Source organism: Nannospalax galili, unplaced genomic scaffold, assembly GCF_000622305.1.
Source record: "Nannospalax galili isolate Female #2095 unplaced genomic scaffold, S.galili_v1.0 scaffold357, whole genome shotgun sequence".
In the NCBI taxonomy this organism is placed as follows: domain Eukaryota; kingdom Metazoa; phylum Chordata; class Mammalia; order Rodentia; family Spalacidae; genus Nannospalax; species Nannospalax galili.
Window position 1 is genome coordinate 1222164 of NW_008340410.1, and position 24804 is coordinate 1246967.

Sequence of the window (24804 nt, forward strand, 5' to 3'; positions counted from 1 at the left end):
CATGTGTGTGTGTGTGTGTGTGTGAGAGAGAGAGAGAGAGAGAGGGAAAGAAAGAGACTGCTTCACCTGCCCCACTGCTGCCACATCATCTATCATAATAGATTCTCAGTAATCATTGATTTAAACTGGCCCTCCAAAACTGATATCCAGAACTTCCAGAAATGTTAGTTTACAAATTAATATTTGTACTATGTCTTGTTACTTATAGATCAATTAGTTCCTTACAGAAAGAAAAAGAAATTAAGAAATTAAATGCTCTTGGGTGTGGGCTATTCTGCAGAGCCTGACATCACATACTTAATGATTTTCTCTCTCCCAGCAGCTGTTGCCAGTGGCCAATAGCTCCTCAGCTGCAGAAGCAGTTACTTACTTACCTCCCCCATCCATGCTAGGATTTTCTTCTGGCTTGAACTTGACCAGTTTTGCATACTGTCACTAGTGGTGTGGGATCCTGTGTGCAACTGCCATGTTTTGTCAAGACAATATAGTCTCTTTGTATTTATCCACCATGAATGGATCTTACAGTCTTTCTGCCCTTTCTTCCATGATGCTATTTGAACCTCAGAAGATGAGGACCATGTAGGGTTGAGTCCTTGGCACTCACTTATTCTCTGGTCTCTGTTTTAATCACCATCTACTCCAAGAAGAAGCTTCTCTTGTGAGAGACAAGAGATGCTGTAATCTATGTGTATAACAGTAAGTCATTAGGAGTCAATTTAGTACTATGCCCATTTAGCAGAACCAAGTACTAGGTTCTCCCCTATGCCTTATGACCTGTCCAGTCACAGTTTCTTGGCCCTTACAACAGTGCCAGCTATGGGCTCCATTTGTGAAGCAGGACTTAAATCCCAGAAGAATGTGGTTGGTCTCTCCCATATCATTTGTGCTACTGTTGCACCAGTATTTTGCCAGGCCAGTCATTATTATAGCTCACATGGTTCATAGCTGAGTATGAATAGTGATTAATTTCTATTCTGGTAGTACACATGGCACCTTCCAGTACTATGAAAGCTAGCCAGCAAGCATGAACTTTGAGGTCAGTACCAGCTTGATTTCTCCTTGTTTGTTCCATGACACATGTATGTAGTATTTTCAGCAATGGGATCTTATCGTCAATTTCTGGTGGGTTACCAGACCAATGCCAATAGCCAGTATTGTTTGAGAATCTATGCAACCTTCCTGGTCCACAACTCCAAAGGAGGGAATCCATTCTTGCCTTTTTATTTGCTAGCCTGTGTTGTCTGGTAAGGGCACTGTCCCTCCATTTTAGAGCAACTCCATTCAGCTCTTTTATATTGTATATGTCATGTGTTAAGACGCTTCTACAGTAATAGATCCATATGACTTTCAAAAGGCCTTTACTGCTAGCTATTCCTCCTCATCCTCCCTCTTCTTTCTGCCTTCCCATTCCCCACCCCATTTAGCCCTTCCCATTCCCCTGACCCCTTTATATCAGTCACTACATTCTATCTCCCCTCCCATAAAGCTCCGCATGGCCCCTTGCTAGTTTCCTGACTTGTAATAATAAAAATAGAGGACATAAAGTCAGGGAGATGGGGATGGAAGTGGGGGAGAGAGTCCTCATGAAATTTTCAAAGAATCAAAAAAATATTTTTAAAAGGAAAAAATTGAAATAAACATTATGATTAGAATTTAAGTTTTAGACTAAAAACTAAATAAATAAAATTCTTATGTTTTTGTTCTAAGAACTAAAACAGAGACCTCCAGGACAATAAATGTCCCAGTCCCCAGAATACTGCCTTCTTTTGTACTAGATCATACCATGCACAGGTCCTTCTTTTTACAACAGACTCTGGATTTTGCTTTATTTCTTGAATAATTCCGGGCAATATGTACATTTTATTTGAGAATAATAACAGTCTTCGAAGCAAATTATTTACATTTGCAACTCAAAATAATTATCATTCCAATAGTTTCACTCAGGGACAGCATAATTAGTGGTCGTTATAGTTAATTTGTATTTAGTTTGTAAACCATGACAGGAACATAAAATGGAAAAACTGCCTCAGATTTTTCAATAGGATAGCCCAATGACAGCATCACGCCTGGAGGATATACATGCACACTATTTTCCTGTTCATGTTGATGAACTGATTGTAGTAATAAATATTCATGAAGAGGAAAGTAGTGAGCGGTTTTGTATCTTATAATACTGATTATTTTTAGCATTTGAATGCATATTGGAATGTCCTTCAATCAAATCATATAATCACTTCAATAATTATTTTATATTTAAAACAATATAAAGCATTCTATGTAACATTTCACTTACAATTGCCATAAACAGAAAGCTTTCAAATTTTCATATAAATATTGACCTTAATATTTTTAAAAGAAGATTGACTTTTATAAAGAAAGGTGTAAAATACAAGTCTCTTGTATACAAATTGGAAGTAGCCTTGAACTCCACAACAAAACTGAACTCGGCAGTGCTTTGCTCATTTGACAATCTTTAAAACCACCTGGTGCTTCCAAGTATTTTAATTGCTTTTAAAAGAAACAGTAGTTAGTCTCTAATCATGTGGAATTTAAGATCTGACAGATGTAGAGATAAAACTCCAGGAACGAGAGATGATAGGATGAGGAAAATGGAGCAGCCGAGCTCAAGGGAGTGCTCAGAATCACAGGCACGCTGGGAAACATCATGGAACATAAGCCACAGAACAGAGAAGAGGAGGAACCGGAGGAGGTTGAGCAGAAGAGCTGTGTGTGGAAGTGGGGGGAGAGAAACACCCAGGCAGGGGTGTTTGTTTGAATGTCCTCAAACTGCCCTCTGTAGACTCTGTGGTTATGGGTCTTCCTCCAGCATTTTGGGTTAGTTTTTTTTTTTTTTTGGAACTCTTAGCTATATGGGGTCTGACTAAACCCTAATCTCTGGTTTCATTTCTCAGTAAGGTGGTTCCAAGCCTACAGGAGATAGCCCACAAGGGCATCTCAAATAATTACAATTATTCTATGTCAATAAAAATATTAAATAAAAGCGAAAAACCTATCATATGACAAGCCAAACACTCTTCTGTGATTGTTTTTCTCCTTCTAGTGAAGTCCCTTCTAATTAAAATGGAATGATTATTGTTCCACACGGCAGAACTTTGGGGAGGGAAACTGAGTGCTGCAATCAATTGCTCTGTGTTGTTATCACAGATCAAGTAATTTCTGGTGTTGCACTATTGCGATTTCAATAGGGTTTTTCAAGAGAAAAATGACTTAACTAAGATCAATGACACAGTGAATTAAACACGTCTGAAGATACTGGGAGGCACATATGCCTAAAGCTAAATCTCTCCTATGCAAATAACTTCCTCTTTGTCCTACCATGGTCAAGAGTGTTTTCTCAAAATAGTTACTAGATTCATGTGCATAAGTTCATGGTACCTTCAACAGAGCAACTATATTGCAGAATATTGCAGAATATATCACAGGAACAATTATAAACAGCAACTAATTCAGTCAGATAAACTACTCCATCGTTCACTTCTTCCATAAACACTTGACTGATCACTGATAATAATAATAATGAGAATCCACTCTGACCTAAGGATTTCATATACTTAACTTACTTAATTCTTAAGTAAAGGAATTATAAAGTAAGTATCTATATTAGTCACTTTTCTGTTGCTGTGATAGAAACACTGACCAAAGCAATTTATAGAAGGAAGAGTTTATTTGAGCTTACGGTTCCAGGGGAATTACAGTCTATCATGGCAGGGTGACATGGTGGCTGGAGGTGGCTGGAGCAAGAGCAGCAGAGGCTAAGCTCTCACATCATCACGCAGGCACAGGAAGCAAGAGAGCTGGCAAGGCTTAAGAACTCTCTAAGCCCAGCCCCAGTGACAGGCTTCCTCCAGCCTGGCCACACCTTCTAAGACCTCCCAAAGCAGTGCCATCATCTGGGGACAAAATGTCCAAATACTTGGAGCCAATAGGGGACATGATGTTTTTCATTCAAACCATCACATTCCACCCCCTGGCCCCCATAGGTTCATGACGATATAAAATGCAAAATGCATTTAGTCCAACTTTAAAAGTCCCTATAGTCATTATCAGTCTCAAAACTATTCAAAAGTCCACAGTCCAAAGTTTCTTCTGAGACTCAGGTAAATATCTTAACTGTAAGCCTCTAGAAAATCAAAAAACAAATTACATACTCCCAACATTCAGTGGAACCGAATACACATTACCCTTCCAAAAGGGAGGAATGGAGGCATAGTGAGGAAATAAGAGACCAAAACCAGACCGAAAACCAGCAGGGCAAACACCAAATCCAGCAGCTCCACATCTGATGTCTGGGACTTTACTTCCAAAGGGCTTAGATTGGCTCAGCCTCTCCAGCTTTGCTGCGTGCAACACACATCTCTCTCTTCTGCTGGTACCACTCCCTATATGCAGGTCTCTTTGACAGATGCCTCACAGCTCTGGCATCACGAATATCTTCTTGGGGTCTCCATTGCCAACCAGGCTTCACCTTCAGAGCTTCACGCAATGACCTATCAGGGCCTTCTCTAAGCAGGGAATCCCTGCTTCACACTGCCTGGCCTCCGAGGCTCTCTGAAACCGCAGAAGAAGAACTGATGACCCCTTCACTCTTCCATCTTCCATGGCTCTAAAGCCAGCACCAGGTGAACGACACCGCCAAGTTTGACTACAAGTTTGGAATGGACTCCAACCTGCTTTATCCATTTTAGAAGCTTTTCTCTTCAGTGGCCCCTGCAGCATTTTTCTTTCACAAATTGGAGGCTTAACTGGGTGTGGTCTTGCCCTGGAGGCACTCTCTCCACTGTTTAAGTTTGGATCTCTAGGCCACTTCTTAATCATTTAAATCTCCTTATCAAAGGGATCCTCTCCAGGACATGCCAGGGCTCCAACATTAATTTTCCTAGTGCTCTTTTTCAATCCAACCTGTACATTCTCTATTTCTTTCTACCCCATTTGCTCTCTTTCCCTGTAGATCTGCATAATATTCACCATTAATAGCCACGCCACCATTTCTACATTAGGGTGTCTTGAAATTTCTTCTGCCAGAGAAATTAATCCATTGCTTTTCAACTTAGCCTCAGGCAAGCTTTTAGGTCGAGGGCAGACTCCAGACAGACTTCCGCTAAAATAACCCAAGTGCTGCTTAAGTCCTTATTTCCCTCTGGAAATACATTGTTCTCAGCACTACTTTCTTCCAGTGTTTACTAGAATGGCCTGTTAAGCTCTGCTTACAGCAGTCAACCACTTTTCTATGCCAAACTTCCAAAGTCTTCCACATTTTTCCAAAGCTCCATATGGTCAGGTTCTTCACAGTCAACAGCCCACTCTCTGGTACCAATTACTGTGTTAGTCACTTTTCTGTTGCTGTGATAGAAACATTTACCCAAGCAATTAGAGAAGGAAGAGTTTATTTGAGCCTACGGTTCCAGGGGAATTACAGTCAGTGTTGGCAGGGAGGTGTGGCAGCAGAGGTGTCTGGAGGAGCAGCGGAAGCTAAGCTCTACATCTTCAGCAGACACTGGAAACAAGAGAGCAACTGGAGATCTGGCAAGGCGTAAGAACTCTCTAAGCCCACCCTCAGTGACGTGCTTCCTCCAGGATAGCCACACCTTCTAAGACCTCCCAAAACAGCACCACCATCTGGGGACAAAATGTCCAAATTCTTGGAGCCTATGGGGGACATTTTCATTCAAACCATCACAGTATCTGTTGTGGGTTATAAAAATTTATCTGTATGGCCTTATGTGTGTGTACATGTTCATGTGTATGTACATGTGTACATGGAGGTCAGAGGTCAATGTCAAGTTGCCTCCTCAAACATTTTATCAGACACGGTCTCAGTCCCTTACAGACCTGGAGCTCACTGATTCAACTAGACTGCTGGGCAGCAAGTCCAAGGGATTTCCCTGTCTCTGCCTCTCTAGGCCTGGAGTTATAGGCAGGCACCGACAAGCCCAACCTTCTACAGGGGTGCTGGGGACCTGAATGCAGGTCCTCATGTATTCACATTCTTTCTGAAATATGCTCTGATATATTTTTAGAACTAATACATGAGTTGCCTATTTTTATTTATTATTATCGGATGTATATGGGTGTGTGTGGTCTATGTGTATGAGTGTGGCATACAAATGTCACTGTCTATATGTGGAGGTTGGAGGACAACTTTGGGAGTCAGTTCTCTCCGCCTACCATTGGTTCCCAGGATCATGGATGGCAAACGCTATTACCAGAGGAGCCACGTTGCTGGCTTGAACTGTCAGGTTTTAGAAGCAAGTCACTTTTTCACTGTCCACATACCTCTGGCCTTTGGATTTGATTAGTTAAAAGAAGAGACTCCACAATATCTGGAATAAGGAAACTTTGGCTAGTTCTTTGGGTCTTTTTAACTACTTTGTCTGTACCTTTACAAACCACAATGCAACAAAGACAAATAAATTGAATTCCTTTCTATTGAAAGGGGCCCCATTTCCATACATTTGCTGGTGTTGTTCACAGCACCGTCAGACTCTAAAACTGGAGCAGATAACTTTGACACACCTACAATCATTCCATTTGTTCTGAGAAATGGTGCAGGTTATTCATTTATCTCTGCCTCTGAAATGACCATACATACCACCATTCAACACTATGTACCACCAGCTCTTCCAGAAGGTCTAGGTAGCTCATTTCGGTGGTCTGCCAAACTTCTACTTACACGCACCCTAAAATAACTTTGAGAAGTTATACAGCTCCTTGAATATTGCAAGTGTTAGATCACAAATCCTCCAAGCTGCCTCTCTCCCAGAAATCTGATCACAACCCCCTGCAGTCTGTTCATTAGGACAAAGAACTATCAGGCACCTGCTGTGAGTGTCAGAGCATTTGGGCCTCCAGAGGAAAAACCAGCCCTCCTCCCCTCACACATACATCACTGCCTAAGACCAAGCCAACTTTGAGCTATGGCCCCCATTTCTGTGTCTTCCTGCCTTGTGACACCTGGCAGACTAGATCAGGTGGTACGAAGCTTTCATTTCCTTCTGAAAACCTATGAGTCAGAAACCTACTTTGTTCCGTCAAATGGAAGAAAGGGCCTCCATTCAGGACCCTCATCAGATTACACACGGTGGCTGTTTCTCTAAGGCTCTCCATGTAAGGCCTGATCATCTGAAGGGTAACTTCATGGCAGCTTCCCCTTAACAAACCTGCCTCCTTCCTTTTTCTAATAATAAAATACAGTACTTCTTTATTTTTCTTTGCAGAAACTACATGGAATGATACATAATGGTGTATATGGTGTTCTGAGCTGATTCATTTTTGTTTTAATTTACTTATCCTTTGAGAATCTCATACACACAATGTACTTTGATTATATCCACCCACCACTGTCCCCTTCCAACTCCTTCCAGACCCCTTCTGTCTCCACTCTCCTCCTCCCAATTTATAGCCTCTTCTTCCTCTTTTCTAAATAAAAATAGCCTACTGAATGCATGCCTGTTGTTTGTAAGTGCATGGGTGTGGGGCCGTATCCAGGACCATGGGCAGCTTACCAAGGGGCCCAGCCCTGAAGAAGGCTGGCTCTCCCTTCCTCCAGCAGCCGTCAACTGCCAATTGTTCCTCAGCTGGGGCCGGGGCTTTCTGAGCCCCTCCCCCATCCACACTGGAGTATTGTCGGACTTGATCTTGTGTAGGCAACCACAGCTGCTGTAAGTTTATGGATGCAATGGTCACCACGGCACATGCAGAAGACACCATTTCTCAGCAGTCCTCCCCAAGGTTCTCCAGTGATGTCTCTTGAGCCTTAGGGGTCAGGGGTGTGGTATAGAGGTTCCATTTAGGGGTGAGAACTGGTTGCTTCCTATGTTGCAGTAGCTTTCTTCGCTTTAACCTCAGAGGATTCTCTTGGGGAACTATGCATTCCCCCACCTAAAACCGCTTATGCTCCTGTTCAGACTCCACTGTCAGCGCTCGGGGACTCATGGGCACAGACAGGTGCTCTGCTATTCTTTTGACCAATGTGTGTGATTTCCCTAAAACTGCAGAACTTCCCAGGCCTCCTGCCTCTGTGACCTTCCTTAAGTTCTCCTTTTCCTGACATAGGTTAGCTGGCTTCCTTCACAGCTCACTGCATTATTCCTTTATCCCTCTATTTGAGGATACTGCTTTTTTAAAAATATTGTTGTCATTTTTATTTTATGTATGAATGTTTTGCCCCATGTATGTGAGTGCACCTATGTCATGCAATTCCCACAGTGGCCAGAAGAGGATGTTGGGCCCCCTGGAACTGGAGTTACAGGAGATTGTTAGCTGCTATGTGGTTGCTGAGAATGGAACTCGGGTCCTCTGCAAAAGCAGCCAGTGCTCTTAGCACTGAGCCATCTTGCCAGCCAGACGATACTTCTCACAGAACAGCTTTTACCTCCTGTACAATATGATTGTCACTGGCACCATGGAGTAGAGATTACCTTGGTCTAGTCACCATGATAACTAAACAAGCAAAGTAATACAGTGAGACCTAGGTATATGGTAATGGTAATGGAGTTATGGACATTCATTTGGAGGGGAGGGTCACAGGACTATCATCTGGGATTCCAGTCCTTACTCCATCTTGACACCCACCCCCAACCAGCTGCAAGTGATCTTTAGAAATGCTAAAGTATACAGAAGGCATGAGGTTAACTAAAAGGGGGTATTCTGTGATTCCATAAGCCCATCATCCCTGATGAAGTGAGACTTTGCAGACCCAGCTGTTTGGGGGTTGCCCAAGCTCTAGTAACTGACTCCTCACCTATGCTCTAAAGGAGCCCATAAAATCAAGAATCCCTCATCTGTTGTTGGTGTCCTATCTGGAGTGAATAGACATTTGCTCAGGTATCTCCAGAAAAAGTTAGGCAGCAACACTTTTATTTGATTCTCCTGCAGAAACAGAGCTACCTTTCCCATCTTTAACATCCACATTCAGGCTTGATTCTCAAAACCAGCTCCTGGGCTCAGCACCACAGCCATCAACCTTCTGCATTCTCTGGCCCTTCACCCTCATGGCTGATGACTGCAGATGGCTCCGAGTGTCAGCCCTTTCAAACACCCCCAGTTACTAAGCAGATGGTCCCCTTTTCCCTCTCTTCCTTTCTCTAGAATAAATAAAACCTGGCCCACCCTCCTCAAATTCTAGAACTTTGTCTATGTTCATATGTCTGTATGTTGTCTACATATGTCTATGTTCCTATTCTAAAATACACTAAATACCTTTTAGGTAGTCTCTATCTAGTATCTTCCTGTTTTTTCTATGATCATTGTCCCTTGATGTAACTTGGTTCCAAACTGCTGTGTGCCCAGTCCTAGGGGTACAGGGGTATGCAGAAGGGACCTCTATGACAGCGCAGGTTGTGGCCTCTAATCCAGCCTTTCCTGGTCACTTTCCTCCTATTTTTCAACAGAAAATACACTTCTTAGTTATAAATAATTTCAAGCATACTGACCCAGCAAGGAAGCTCTACAAAGTGCCAAATGTAATATCAAGAAATGCTGATTATTATTGACAATGTGAATGAGGATCAAGGAAGTTATTCCGCATAAGTAGTTTTCATTTATTTGCATTTGATGCATTTACTAATTAAGGTATAAAGGCTAATGTGATTTTTTTTTTACATGAGATCAGAAGGAGTTCAAATGGTTGAACAGCATTTTATATCCAACTTTTTACCACCTCTACTGGCTAACATAGAAAAGTAAAAAGTCAAAACAGAATGAATAATAAACCCAACCTTTTTAGTAATTAGTAACATTCTTCTAAAGGTAGGAGAATCAATTGCAACTCTAAAAGTCCACCTGTCACATGAAACAGTGCACTACCAATAGTTACACTTCTTTGCCACTAATGATTTTCTAGAACTTGAAAAGAAGATATATATACATATTGGGTCAATTATATATTAAAATTTTAATTGGGGGGCTGGAGTGGTTAAGAGTCAGTGGTTAAGAACACTGGCTCTTCTTGCAGAAGACCTGGGTTCGAATCCCAGCACCCACAGGGCAGCTAACAATTGTCCGTAACTCCCGTCCCATGGGATCCGACAGTGTCTTCTGACCTCCACGGGCATTACTTACATGTAGGCAATACACACATACACATAAAATAAAAATAATAAATAAAATTTTAAAAAATTTAATTGGAAAATTATTTTAGAAGAAAAGTTAGTCCTCAATCCTTTATAGATTTAGGACTATTGAAAAAAAAATTACATGCTAAAAATCTGTTAACAAAGAACATGATAAGAGAACAAAATCAATATTTTTAGCACAAAACAAAACAAAGTTTCATGGAAGAGAAATGTGAATTTAAAAGAAAATAAAACTGCACAGAATTTGTAAAGTTCTATAGGAACTATTTCCAACACTTTAAGTGAAAATGATCCACTTCAAATCTCTGCATTACTCAGACTCTAATGGATATATTTAAACGAGACAACAGATTTATTTTAAAATGTCAAAATTTACAATGTGTTGAAAATTACATTTTTGCAACTATTTTAAATCTATGATGAATATTTATGTCAGCTCTTAATTACATGGCAGGATATATCATTTTAGAAACATTTTTTGGAGGTTGTTGTCAACTTGACTAGATGAGCTGCATCTAGATTACTACAGTCCACTGGTGGAGGCATCCTTAGAAGAGAGGGGGTGCTGAAGGGGGGGTTGTCCCGTGGACCGTGGGGTGGAAACCAAGGGAGAAAAGGAAAATGTCTTGGAGTTCAGGTGCTTGCTTTCTCTGCTGCTTGGCTACTATGATGTGAACCACCCTGTCCTGCGACACCCTCCCAGCTGAGATGGATTGACACTTTGGAAACCTGAGGCAAAATCAGCAATTCCTACCCTTAAGTTAACGCTGCCAGGTATTTTTGAGAACCATTAAAAATGTGACTACTCCAGGCATGTTTAAGGGGAAGGGTTAGGGAACTAGGAGCCAACACCGTGTTTCTCTCTCCAAGGTTATTACAGTACTTCCCTGCTAAGTGGAGGGAAAGTTGGGCTAAAGAGAAATGGAAGAAGCACTAGAGACAGCCAGAAAGGAAGCTAAAATTATTCCTGATATCAAAGCAAAAGCCCTTCATGGTCATGATCTATTTGTTTGCCTAAGTTTTCCAATAGACCACACACTCTAGAAAAAAGGGACTGGTATTGCATGTGATTAACCTCCAAGTTCCAGTGCCCTTATATGGCCTCAGGAACAGAAGGTGTTCAATAGATGTGCGCCGAGTGAACGAAATGAAGCTGGAGAAAGATAGACATCCAAAGCCCTGTTTCATTCACTACAACATGGTTCATTCATTGTTGAAACCAGTAAACCAACGTCACAGATCTACATGTGCCTTGCTTGAACTGAGTCCTTCACTAACGTTTACTGTCTTGGCTATGTCTTTCAACAAGGACCTAGCCTGGTTTCCTGTCTAACATTTCGTTTTGTCAACTAAATGAAGTTCTTTTTTGAATCTTAATTTTACATTCTTATCTACTCTAGCTCCTTGAACATAATCCTTTGGAAGATTTTCTACTTCCCCCTCACTTCTAGGGTCAATTGTTTCTGACATTTAAGCTTCTGAACTTTGATTTCCCTGGCTAGTTCTTGGCAGTTCTAAAGCAAAACCTATACAAGTTAGGGAAAAGAAAATTCAGAAGCAATTCTAAAACTCAATTTCTTATGTTTTATACTAGGAAGCTGTTGGGGAACATAACTGAATTTAAACGTAGAGTGATGTTTAAGTTAACACAGAGAAAACATAGTCCACATCATTACTGAAATACTCCAGTGGACATTCATTATGGTCACTGGAAATCTAAGATGCATTAGCTTGAGTTATTAGAATACTACAATGAAGAATATCCTCCTGGAGAAAACTGAGTGACAAAAATAGTTAGAAAATCATGAAAATAAAGGGGGATTATCAGTGCTTTGGGAATTATAAAAGTAGAAATGATGAGCAAGTCCTATATAAGATTTCTCTAGAAAAGATTTTTGTTAAAGATATGGAGAAAGGAATTCAGACATGTGGTAAGTCCCTGGCTTGGGAGGGATACACATTTGCGCTTCCTTATTTCTGAAACATTGCTTCATCCACTGAGTTTCAGATCTGATAAAAAACAAAGAAAGGTCATTGTGGCATTAACTTTTTAACATTTTAATTCTGAAATTGTTAAAATGGGGGAAATTGGCATTTAGAGTTGAGAGTGCTAAAAAGACAGCACATATAATCCTTAAAATGCTAATAAACATTTTTGGATAAATGAAGGGTATCTAGGAAATTTGATTTTAATACAAAAGCTTGGAAGCTGCAGTCATACTACGTACTATAAAGGGCCCCAGACTGAATCAGCCAAAAGAAATGAGCGTCTCAGATCAGCCTTCCAATGCTTCTGAAGTCAACTTCCCTAACTCTCTTCTCTCGTCTGTCAAGAGGTAAGAAAACACTTCCTGTACCGGCTAGGGAACTTGAGGGACACCAAGGGGAAGACAGTGTGCACGGCAACTTCAGAGATATTTTATTTATCCAAATGAGTCTCGTGGGAGGCTAAGAAGCATGACCAAAAGGCAGATGCCCCAGAAGACCGCCAATAAGGAAGAGTCTTTCTTGACTGCATATTTTACCCAGAGCACCCCTTCCTTTGTGGGATGGGATTTAAAGCATGTATGTGCATACACACATGTATGCACATGCAAGCACACATGTATATAAGTGTTTTAAGCTAGGGCTTTCATTCCTAGTACACTGAATAAAATCAAGATGTACAAGAGCAAACAAGAAAGTAAAAAGGTACATGGAAACCAAGGGAAGTCAGTCCAATCTTCACCAAAGTGTGCTTGACACTCAGGGACTAGGGGAGGGGGATCCCTTAATACCTTTGTATCAGCCATGAGTTCCCTCCTCCTATGGGCTTTAAATCCAAACAGAAAGAGTTTGGTTACCACTAAGGCATTCATGCCATTATTGTACTAATGGGCATATCTTTCCAAGTCAGATGTTATTATAGCTGTCAGGGTTCACAGCTGGGTAAGACTATTGATGACACTTCTCCCCCAGTAGCATGCATAACGCCTTCAGACACAGTGAAGGGCAGCTAGGAGGCAGGAGGCTTCCAGGTCAATACCAGCTTGATTTATTCATTTCCTATAACCTAAGCATGTGGTGATTTTTTTAAAAAAACATTTTATTATTTTTACTTTATGTGTATGAGTGCATTGCCTGCATGTATGTGCACTTGTGTCGTATATTGCTGGGAGAGGGGGCCAGATTCCCTGGAACTGGAGTTAGGGCTGGTTGTTAGGTGCCATATGGGTGCTGGGAACCGAACAAGCTTCTCTGCAAGAGCAGCCAGTGCTTTTAAGTGCTGAGCCATCTCTCCAGCCCCGTGTGTGGTATGTTTAGCAACAGGATTTTGCCATCAATTTCTGGATGGTAGCCAAAAGCAATGGCCATAGCCTATTTTTTTGTCGGGGGGGGGCTGTCTATCAACAACACCTGGTACTGGGGTTATTTTTTTTTTTTTAATCAGGGAGAAGCAGCATTATCCTCCCATGTAGAGTAAATGCATTTAAACAATTTGTGTGTGTGTGTGTGTGTGTGTGTGTGTGTGTGTGTGTGTGAAGCTTCTAAAAGAGTAGGTACCTGTATTATATCTCCTCCCCACATGACTCAGGGGACTTTGCAGAAAGACTTAAGAGCCAAAGGCTGAGGAAGTCTGAGAAGCAGTGTCTTCTGGATATGACATCACTGATGCATTCATGAAGGCACAGTGGCTGTGGTTGCCTGCACAAGTTAGTCCTGCCTAAGATCAAACCAGTCATAATTCTCGCATGGGAGGGAGAGTCTATGGAGCCCTGCCCCCAGCTGAAGAGGCTTAGTCAAGGTCTTCTGGAGAATGGAGGGTCAGTTTTCTTCAGGGAAGTGGCTGCTGATAGGCTCCCTATGCTCCAGTGGATGGCCCTTTATCCATGCACATACGGACAGCCCTGACTGTACTCAGTGGGTAGGAAAGAGAGCATGAACTTAGGAGAGCAATGTGAACTTAGGTGGGGGTCTGGGAAGAGTTGGAGGGGTGGTGGGAAGTAGATATGATCAGAATACATTGCATACATGTACAAAATTCTAAAAGAAGGAATGAAAAACTACTGCATTTTCTAAGGAGTTGATTTATTATTCCTCCGTTGTTTGCAGTATGCTGCACTAAATCTGTGTCTGTGACTCATAGAGGAGGAAGTGGGCTTTTCCCAACGGGAGTTGTTCTACTTTACTTAACCATGACATGGCCTAACAATGGTTTAAAAAAATCCTTATTTTAATAGCATCACTATTGAACATTTGTAATTAGTGGAATGATGTGTAAGAGTGTCAGTGCTCCATATTTTGTGGGGATCCTACATTCTTAGGAAATTTAGCAGGTAGCTGAGCAGACCCAGAGGTGACGTGTGGCAGACTCCCGATTCACTCAGGGGAGTTGGCTATGGTTCCACCACAGGTGTTTATGCATTTAGAACTTGGATGGCTGGAGAATTGAGAGTTGGCTTTTGCAGGAACTGTTGGGAGATTCTGCATAGGTCCAGTTCCACAATGTACTTGGGGGTGGGGGGTCAGTTCTTACAGTGATGCTAGCCTTGCTCGTGTTTAAATTCTGTGAATAATCTGTCATGAATTCTTTGTTTTCCCCATTCATCTCAACAGCACTTTATTATTGTACTTTGTAGTGGCATCAGAGAGCATCTGAGCACATAGTATCACAGTTCATAACAGTATTAACTGGATGCCCAGTGAGGCCTTTGTTAAAGACCAAAACAACAAAAATGCAGGCTACATACATTCTTTTAAATATTTTATTTATTATTTTTATTTTATGTGTATCAGTGTATTACCTGCATGTATGTAAGTGCACCCATGTCATGCAGTGCCTATGGAGGTCAGAAGAGGGCGTCAGATCCACTGGAAGTGGAGTTACCAACAGGTATTAGTGGCCATCTCGGTGCTGGGATTCAAACCCGGGTTCTCTGCAAGAGCAGTAAGTGCTTTTAATTGCTGAACCGCCTCTCCAGCCCCCAAATTTATTCTATTCTCTTTTGGTCTTTATACTTGCTGAAAACTTTTCTCCTTGAGTCAGAATGTTACTGTATAATCCAAACCAGTCTCAAAATCTCAGTCCTCCTGCCTCAGGTTCCTGTCAGCTGGGGTTACAGTCATGCACCATCATTCCTTAGTTGTATTAACATTTTATACATATCAGTCATGCACATTAGTGAGATTCCCTCTGATGATTCCATGCATTATGCACTGATCGTGGCCACTAGTCCCCCATCCCCGACCCTAGCACCATCTCACCCCTAAAAGTCCCTCTTCATTTCTGTCTCCTTTGCTCTCCTACTTCTCTGTCTGTGCTGTTCATGTTCTTGTCTGGTACTTCTTCAGGGTTAACTTACTGCTCCGTACATGAGTGAGAGCTGATGGTGTGTATCTTTCTGTGCCTGGCTTTCTCTACTCAACATAGTGTGCTCCAGTACCATTTATGATTGAGAAGACAGGATTTCACTTTTTATGATGGAGTGGTATTCCTTCGTGTCAATATACAACATTTTCTTTATCATTTGTCTCCTCCAGGGCATCAGTTTAGTTTCATATTTTGGCTATTGTGAATAGTGCAGAAATAAACATGGAGGTGCAAATATCTTTTGGGTATGAATATTTCATCTCCTTTGGATACAAATTCCATAGTATGGTAGCTCTAGTTTTAGTGTTTTAGGAAATCACCCTTTTTTTTGGCTATACTAATTTACATTCCCACTAACAGTGTTTATTTTTTTAAAATAAGTAGTTCATGAGCAATTTGAGAATTGGTAAAGCCAGGTATTACTAAAGTCCATTTTAAAGATGAGTAAAGCCAGGTATTACTAGTCCATTTTAAAGATGAGTAACTTGACCTTTAGAGAAGTTAAAGCACCTACACAAATGCCAGGGTCTATCAGGCTTTCTGGGGTTCAGTCCAGCTTGGTGCCACCACCACACCATTATGTTGGTCCTCTTAGTGAGAACAGGCGTTTTCTTTTGCTCCCTCAGTACCTTAGTAATGTGAACCCGTTACAGACACTATCACTTGACACTGCACTTCTACAGTGAACTTGACTATTTTGTGGTGACAGCAATTCATAAAGAAAAATGAGCATTTCTACTTTATAGCATATCTCATCTCTTATTAAGAAGAAAGAAGCTGATGCTCTAGAGTTTGTCTGTCTACAAAGCCATCATCTCTAATTTATATGGAACAGTTTCCACTGCCGTTCCATCTCCTAAAGACTTCAGTACCCTTTCTAGGTGTCACACATATGACATAACCTTCAAAAGCCTTAGGAAGAATAATAATCTATTTGAAAGACCCTTAAAATGTCTTCCCTTCTTTTTAGTACATATGTTAAGGAAGTAGACATAGCCAGATTACTGTTTATTGTAAGTTCCAACACAGCATTTGAATGTTCAGACTCCTTGGAGATGGGTAAGGCCAAACTCATAACTGTTCTGTTGGATTCAACACACACACACACACACACACACACACACACTCTGACAATTTCAAAAGGAAAGTGTGACAGCTCACATAGTCAAAAGTGCTTTTAGCACTGTACTCAGTGAGCTATGGAATCAAGCATTAGGCTAGAGCACTTCATCACATGGCCTATTCATTGAGCAGAAAACCCTGCTGTTAGAAGTCTAACTGAAACATGGAGAAGAAAGCAGAAGAAAGGCAATCAATAATGCAGCTAAGAAAACATATGATAATTCTTGATAAAATTAAATATCTTTCTAAGCATTGAAAAGAAACAGAAATTTTGATTTTATACGCAAATGAAGAAAATAGAAATTTAAAGGAAAGGTTAAAACAAGTATCAGGTACATCCTCACTGTGTGGTCCAGGTTGGCTTCAGCCTCACAAAGGCCAAGATTATAGGTGTGTACCCCCACACCTGGGTTTCATACACACCCTTCGTTTAGGGATTCAGGCATTCATTCTGGTGCTAAATCACAGCCTAAGAATGCATAATGCCGAGGCACGAGGCTCTCTGTCCCTGTGGCAGCACACGTGTGTAATGGGTGGAAATATAATTTCCAATTGCGATCTCCATTTTAAGTTTTGAAAACTTCCCTTGAATCTCTTTGAAAACCATAAGACTCAGATAATTTTCAGCTCATATTTTAGTTGGCATAAATAAGCAGCAGAGGGTTTGAAGGGGCCTGATTGACTATGGGTGGCAGCCAAGGAGTCCAGCTTTTGTGGTTTCCTCTCAGAAGCACACATGCTAAAAACAAAGGCAGTTTTGTCTGCCCTAAAGTCCTTTCTAGTGGAGTCTCAGGAAGCGAGCAGTGCTGAGGTTCTCCACATCCTCTCCCCAAACCTGGCCATCATTTTTAATTGCCCCTGGATGGTGCTCTGACTTTCATATTCACCCTATGTGGGTGCAAACTTCTATCATAACCATTCTGTTCACAGACGCTTGCTAACTTCATCTTAAATCACAACAAAAGACAGTACATGATTGAATTCTTCAAATTAACTTGATCTGTCTATAATCACTTTTACTACCTGTGAAGAACATTTAATTTTCATCCTAACACACACTTTTGATGTTACTTTACTGAACTTACTCATTATGTTCCTAATACTAACCATAAGTAGAGGAACTATATTTCTTTGTGAATTGTCTCACCAACTACATATATAGCATACATATGACTAAAATGTCATTTTATGAACAACATTGATGTATTGGGCATTAGCAACACATTTTAAAATATTCGGTGAGGAGGCCAGTGAGATGGTTCAGCAGGTAAAGGTGCTTGCTGCCAAGTCAAGCCTGACCACCTGAGTTTGATCCCCAGAACATACAGGGTGGAAGGAGAGAGCCAACCCTGGAATGTTGTACATGTACCTGCACACACACACACACACACACACACACACACACACATGCACACACGCACGCACACGCACGCGCACACACACACAAAATGAATAAATATAAGAATCAAACATTTGATGAGCTTCTCGTACAGTGTATTTAACAGATACACAAAGTGCTCATCATAATACCATGCAGAAAATGCAAGATGAGCAAATATTGGTCCATCCATTTCTCAATTATTGATTTCATTATTTAATAGTATTTTGTCTGTCAACAAAACACACTTGGCAGTGTGCAGTTTGGCTTCGAAATGCTTGATAATGGACATGAAGATGAACTGATTATCTTCATTTTTATTGTTCTTAATTTACCTAGTTGTTAGCTAATGTCATTGTCATAATTTTTCTGTATTTATTATCTATTTACATATCTAAACACACTGGGATAATTTAATCCTTATTGGTTTCCCATATGATAGATGGAGATTCAAACGCTGTATTTCAAGCTTCACACACTCTTTATAAGCCAATAAAATTTCTGTTGCACTGGTTACAACCAAGGCATTTTCAGTTTGCCCACTGACACATGATGAACTGAGTTTATAACTGAGGATGATCATGTCTCAGCAGCTGTCCATGTCCTCATCAGTGCTCAGATGATTTCTCTTATGGTTCTTCTGTGGGTAAGGTCTAAGAAGTCTTCAGGATTTGATCACAGAGAAATGACTTTCTTTCACTGAAGTTTCTTAGGAATGTTTCTTGAGATGGATACATTAGAGAAGCAAAATTCATTCATTAAAGGCATTTTTTCCATAAACTCAGTGAGTAATTCTATGAAGAACCTTAAACTTGAATGAACAATTAAGAAAAAAACTGTAAGTTTAATATTATTATTGAATTTTTGAATACTTATGACTTTATACTCATTTTCACTCTATATGTCTGCCTAAATATTTGATCATTAAATAACACCACTCAGTCACCAGGAATTCAGTATCATCTTATTCCCAATAAAGACTAGAGAGGTGGGTTCTTAATTATCAGATTTTGGATTGCCAAATACATTTTTCCTTCACTGTGAGAATTATCCATTTAAGTTCAATTGAAATTAAAGGAGGGTTTTACAGAGTTGGAGAGATAGATCAGAGATTAAGAGCTTTGGCTGCTCTTGTAGAGGACCAGGGCATAGTTCCCAATACCCACACGGTGGCTAATAACTGTCTGTAACTCCAATTCCAAGGAATTCGACACCCCCTTTTGTCTGCAGGCATTGCATGCACAGGTGCACTTACATTTATGCAGGTAAAACACCCATACATTAAAAAAATTTAAAAAGGAGTTTCACTTAAAGGCATTCATATTTCTGCACACAAGCATTCTCTGTTACTGTATTAGAAAGCACAGAGAAAAACATATGTGGGGGTTTTCTTCAATTTAAATGCCTCAAAATAATTACTGTGCCAAAGAACTTTCTTTTATCCTACCCAAATTGTTAAAATATGACATTTATTAAAAATCAACATTTGGTATTCATACTTTCCTGTAAAGGTCTCATCCAAATATATCTGCGAAAACATTGAGCCATGTTCTCCCTTTCAGCTGAGTATTCTGGCACGGGTCATCACATTTCTCAGGATCTTTATATTAGTTCTGTTTGGTTCTGCTCCACACAGGAACTCTCCCTGCGTTTAATATCTTCAATAGATGCAAAGAAACATTGTACTAAGTAAGACTCTCCCTTTCTTTCTCTCTTTTCTTTTCTGGAGAGTCTGACTATGTGACCCAAGGGAGGCATTAAGTCTCTATGCAACCTGGATTAGTCTCAAACTCAGGATCCTCTTACCTCAGCTTCCTGAATGCTGGGATTATAGGCCTTACCACCACATACAGTCTAAAGCCATTTTTAAAGAACATAACCGAAACTGGATCCAGTCAGATCCAGTTAAATCTGGGTTAAAATCTTTATATTGTGTGCTATATATTTCTTATCATTTTGTGTCCTATAGTTTGTCCTTTATGAGTAAGTCACAACATGGACTGTACCCAATTGTCTCATACCTATGTCCTCAGCATTACTAGTTCCTTAATTATAGTCTATTTCAGTATAACTATTGTGAATTATTTATGTGAGCCAATAACTTCGGGGCTGGAGAGATTGAGCGGTTCAGAACACTGGCCGCTCTTGCAGAGGTCTTGAGTTTGGTACTCAGCACCCATGTGGTTGCTTATAACTATCTGTAACTACAGCACCAGAGGATCCCATGCCCTCTTCTGACCTCTGTGGGCACGGCACCCATAGGGGCATTTACACACATGCAGGCAAAACACTCATATGGGTAATATAAAAATAAATAATTTGTAATTTGAAAAATGTCTTTCTGTAATTATATTAATAGAAAATATTTAGTGACATATAATGTAAAACAATAGACTAAATGCTAGAAAATTCAGGAGCAGGCAGAATAATACTGTTGTCATGGGAGCTGAAAATATGGTGAATAATAGGTAAAACATGTTATTACATTTATCTCTAAGATTCATTAACTGTACATGAGACACATTTCTCTTTTATAAGTATAGCTACAGAACATTTGTTTGACAGAATATCTTTTCAAGTTTTAAATCTAATGTTTTCATATTAAAAACTTCAAAACAATATACTAGCAACCTCCATGCTCATTTCAATGACTAGAACTAGACATTCTCAGCATAACCTTTCTTACAAACAAAGTATTAGAAAGCATAGCCCCTGGTGGGGAAATGGACTGCTGCAGGATATGAAGATGTTGAAACAGCGAAGTTGGTCTTCATGGAGCCCGAAGCCCACACTAGCATTGGAGACACTGCATTCACATTTTATTGATGTACTTAGGTCTAGCTATAACCTAACCCTAACCTTCTCAAAGTTTTCTCATGTAGCCTTCAATTCTATGGTACTATATCCTTCTAATAAATCATTTTGTTTAAGTCATTTGAAGACAGATGTTTGTCATTGAAAAAGTTCCACTATTACAAGATTCATCTTACATTTGATAAGTACATTTAGCACAATGAGTCCCTAAATCTACTAATTTGGCAGTGCAAGCTAAAAGAATTCATTGTTACAACAATCAAAGATAAGATCTTTTATTCAGCATAGTTATCAAACATCTGCTATGGCCAAGCATTGTGGTAGATGCTGGGGATACCATGATCAGCAGAGCAGAAACAATGCTTTTCCAGTCTTTGGTTGTATGTAGGAGACTTCCCTGGTTAGCCCTGGAATTTTACCTGGGGGTTAGAAAGTGAGAAAAAGTTCCCCCTAAATCTTCCATAGGAAAAGACACTAAAAAGTATTTTGAGGGCTCAGTGGTCAACGGTGCTCACTGCTCTTGCAGAGGACCTGGGTTCAGTCCCCGAAACCCACATGGCAGCTCTTAACCATCAGTGACTCCAGTGCCAGGAGATTTGATGCCTTCTTCTAGCCTCTGCGGGCATTACATGCACATGGTGCACACACATACGTGCTGGCAAACACTTGTGCACATAAAACAAAAATAAATAAATCTTAAAATGCATTCTTATCAGTAACACGCATTTTAGAGGAACCAAAAATTAACTGAGCCGGGCGTGGTGGCCCACGCCTTTAGTCCCAGCACTCAGGAGGCAGAGGCAGGCAGATCTCTGTGGGTTCAAGACCAACCTGGTCTACATAGTGAGTTCCAGGACAGCTGGGGCTACAGGGAGACCCTGTCTCAAAAAGACCAAAAAAAATGAAATTTAATTGATGTGCGTGGGCTGAATTTTTTTTTTTTTTTTCGCTTTTGAATCAGGTTCTCCTTGTAGCTCCAGCTGGCCTGGGATGGAATTTGTGATGTAGACCAGACTGGCCTCGATCTCACAGAGATCCACCCACCTGTATGTTTCAGTCCTTATCTTTCAGTGGAATTGCCCATACTTGAGCAAAGCAGTCTAAATTTATACTTAGATTACATTTATGGAGTACTTATTTTCTAATCATACCTGACTTTCTTCTGGCTAAAAATATCTTAATAAAAATTAAATTTTAACTTCACATGGGAATTTAAGTTAACCGAAAAGGGTCTGGAATATTGTTGATTGACAGATACATGGGAATTTGAAGCCTTCTCAAAAAAGTCAAGAAAATTTGGAAGAGCTTGGGTCCCTAGAAGAGAAACATTGGTATGTCAGTGCTGAGCTTAGATGTGTAGCAGTGTGACCCCCAGATCATGGCCTTGTCATCTCTATAGGAGGCCCTTAGTCCTCTGGAGAGGATTACTGAGGTAGTGGACTTTACTATCATTTCAACACAATTTGTTTCTCTTTGAGTTGGGCTCACTGAATACATGTCTCTTCTGAGTGTGAACCATTAATGCAACAGCTGTAGCGACTAAAGCATTATATAAACACCTTAAACTCGTTCACCAATCTTTCAGATGCCTTATCAAAGAAATTCTCTTTCAAGATTTTTATCCTAATGACCAGCATCGTACACTCACTTACTGTACTAGTGTGTGTGCTTGTCTTGCCGGCGTCCTTTGCTTTTCTCTTTGTTGAGATAGACTTGTTTTCTGCAAAGCAACAGCAGATATATTTCGATTTACACACCACTGACCAGAGGAGGTCCTAATAAACACCTACTGAGTTAACACACTAGTGTGGTCCCCAGCCTCAACTTGTGGCTGAAGAAGGATCATCAGTTCAAGGCCTTCCTGGACCACACTTTACGGCACAGTGGATAAAATGGTTGGGGTGTAAGCCTACATGAATACCCAAGTTCAAACCCCTGGATCCCATGGTACAGGAAGAAGTCAGTCCTGAGAGTTACCCTCTGACCCCCACGTGCATAAGTGCCTTCACTCACATACGTTGTACACACACGATAAAAAAAATACAAATACAAAAATATTGTTGAATTTCTTAATTGTACCTTAGAGATTGAGATATATATATATGTATATGTATATATATTATATTTATATATATGCATATATATTATATTTATACATATATGATTATTCTAGTGGAATATGAACTCTGAAGGAACTATTGATACTTTATTCACCCTGATTTTTTTCCTCAAAGTCTGCCAGAGTGCCTAGCACATGTGGGATTTTTCCATAAAAGGTTCATTAGCTTAAGGAAATCACTCGAGCCCTCACACACATGAAAGAATGTTAATTCCTCCTTTTGTAGGAGGAAAATGAAAATATCTTTTCCAGTTAGAACACATGCATCTATCTAAAGTTCAGTTAGACTGGTTGTATTAAGCCTCTCCTACAAATATTATTGTATGTGGCAATTTTATACCAGTCCACAATGACAGTTGTCAACGAAAGAAGCTTGGGTACGATACACAACAGTCCAAGTCTTTGAAAGTTAGAATAATTGCCTAAGAATATGGTGATGATCAGAGTAGATGAGTCTGAAGACAAAAGCAGGGCAAAAAGACTTACAGTCACATTCTTTGTGTTAGCTGACACGTGGCTATTACCACTTTTAGTAGAGAAGGAAAATGAAGCAGGTATGATAATGGTGTGATCAGAAGGAAAATGAGGCAGGTATGATAATGGTGTGATCAGAAGGAAAATGAGGCAGGTATGATAATGGTGTGATCAGAAGGAAAATGAGGCAGGTATGATAATGGTGTGATCAGAAGGAAATGAGGCAGGTATGATAATGGTGTGATCACCTTTTGCACCCTTTCTTCAGTCCTCTACTTGATGGGAGTCAAAATTCCTATTCCTATGTATATTTTATTTCAGTATTATTTTTTCCAGTCAGTTTCCACTACAGAAGGAGAAAAATTCAAATTACAGAAAACACAAAACTCAAAAATAAAATGAATCTCTATGGCCATGATAATTTTATAGTTATCTCTGTCTGAACTTTGTAATAAAATGGTTCCTCTATGAAAGATTTTGCACATCATCATTTAAAGCAATTTTAAAGATTATAATAAGTCATTGAGCTGGGGGGGGGGAGGTGGTGCACACCTTTAGTCCCGACATGTGGGAGGCAGAGGCAGGCGAATCTCTATGAGTTCGAGGCCGGCCTGGTCTACATAGCAAGTTTCAGGCCAGCTGACCCTGTCTCAGAAAGACAGAAAAAAAAAGAAAGATTATAAAAAGTTATTTTCCTAAACTCAAGTACTCAAGGGAAATTTTGTAGTGTTTTTTTCACTCTTTGTTCTGGAACTCAGGCGCCCTTGCACTGATCTATTTCCCTTATTGATGATCAGTGTGGTCACCGCACGGCTGCCTACACAACATACCCTGTTCTTCAGAAGAGACTCCTGCTTGTCACTCAGCACCTTTTCTTGCCAACTAGTATATCATGCTCCATCTGTTTAAATTGCCACGCTCTTTCTGGAGCGGCTTTGCCTCCAGCTTCCCTCCCAGCCTCCTCCCTTGCTACCCTTCCATCTGCTTGCGTGACAAACATCTTTCCTAACCCATTCCCAGCCAAAAACATGGCCAGTTTTGCACATAGGCTTACCAAGAGGTTATATCTTTTAAAGGGCTAATCGCAACAATACTTGCTCATACAATATCAGAGTAGAAAGAGAACTTAAAGCACATAAAGATCAAATCTGCATTTAAAATTTAAATTCTATACGTCCTAAAGCCATTTACTGTGCTCAACTTCAGTGCTGGCATTTTGAATAAGAGCGTGCCCTCATAGGGGCATAGTTCGTGCCTTCTGATACATGTTCTTCAAAGCCCTGCTTTATATGTGGTTCAGTCCTTGCTAACTGTACTTGGTTTTTTGTTCCAAAGTTTTGTATTCAGTGATTAGAGGCAGCCTTTCCTTAAATAAGACACTCTGGTGACAGTTTAGTTCATTTCTGTAGGCCTAATGCTGCAGAAATATGCTTTAATTAGGAGATATATATAT

The 24804-nt window shown here is 40.3% G+C and overlaps 1 protein-coding gene across 3 annotated transcripts in view; it reads right to left on the minus strand.

Moving 5' to 3' along the window:
- Window positions 1-24804, minus strand: part of Cntn1 (contactin 1) — a 367258-nt gene that overhangs the window by 217508 nt on the left and 124946 nt on the right. Inside the window, exon 2 of one of the 3 annotated variants that reach the window (XM_008835442.3) lies at window positions 22411-22478. The exons of the other annotated variants lie outside the window; for them this stretch is intronic. The gene's annotated coding sequence lies outside the window, so the exon portion shown is untranslated. The remainder of the gene's footprint in view (window positions 1-22410; window positions 22479-24804) is intronic. 3 annotated transcript variants of the gene reach the window in all.